The following is a 1,111-nucleotide window of genomic DNA, read 5'->3' on the forward strand; positions in this document are numbered from 1 at the left end:
GCGGCGCATAGTTGAATCCTTGGAAAAAGTCTCTTTACTCAGATTCTCTAGCCGTGCTCAGGTGTAAAATGAGTACCGTACCTGGCTGTTAACAGCGTTGTTATTGTCGAAAAAAAAATATATGTATCGCCTAACAGGCGTCATGTCTCGTCCTTCATAGGTGTTACTAAGCTACGGACCCTTGTAAAGTGCTTTGAGTCCGTGTTGAGTAACTTCAATTTTCAAATAATCAGGAAGCAATTCTTCGAATGGTGTGTAGTATGCCATGGGCTGAGTTTGATTCGCTGTAAGAAAATCGTTGTCTTCCTGGGGTTCAGTGTGAAAGCATATTATTGTGACTGCGTGATATTTTGTTGAGTTTTAATTTCTTCCCGGTTTAATGGGTTTTTTTATCGAACTGTGGTTGCTCATTGTTCTACTAGTTTTATTTGCCATATCTTTTCAAGGAATATTGCAGCACTTTGGGGTCCATTATTGTACCACTGTCTCTTTACTCTATCTATCAGTTTCATAATGCATAGGTTTCTCACCTCCTTTAATTATCCATTGAAACCGAGGTGCACATATTTTCAGGTCTGATAACCTGGCTTGATTTAACATTGTCGTAATGAATGCTATTTTGCGTTGTCCAATAGTATTTCCATTTCAGCAATGAGCCCAAAACAAGTTGAGTTATTAGAGCTGCAAGTAAGTACACGTCGGTTGAAACTTGATTGGGGGGGGGGGGGGGTTGGGGAGGGGAGGGGTATAGCTGCTTCAACAATCGATTATTGAAGAAAAAATACGATTCATGTGCTGCAATTTCTTTTTACCCGAGTCATAAAAAAAGAGAATGAAGAAGAAGAAGAAGAAGAAGAAGGAGGAGGAGGAGGAGGAGGAGGAGGAGGAGGAGGATAGGAGAAGAAGAGAAGAAGAAGAAGAAGAAGAGAAGAAGAAGAAGAAGAAGAAGAAGAAGAAGAAGAAGAAGAAGAAGAAGAAGAAGAAGAAGAAGAAGAAGAAGAAAGAAAGAAGAAGAAGAAGAAGAAGAAGAAGAAGAAGAAGAAGAAGAAGAAGAAGAAGAAGAAGAAGAAGAAGAAGAAGAAGAAGAAGAAGAAGAAGAAGAAGAAGAAGA

The sequence above is a fragment of the Berghia stephanieae genome, chromosome 3 (assembly GCF_034508935.2).
Source record: "Berghia stephanieae isolate SIO BIC M18660-M18661 chromosome 3, UCSD_Bste_1.3, whole genome shotgun sequence".
Classification (NCBI taxonomy): domain Eukaryota; kingdom Metazoa; phylum Mollusca; class Gastropoda; order Nudibranchia; family Aeolidiidae; genus Berghia; species Berghia stephanieae.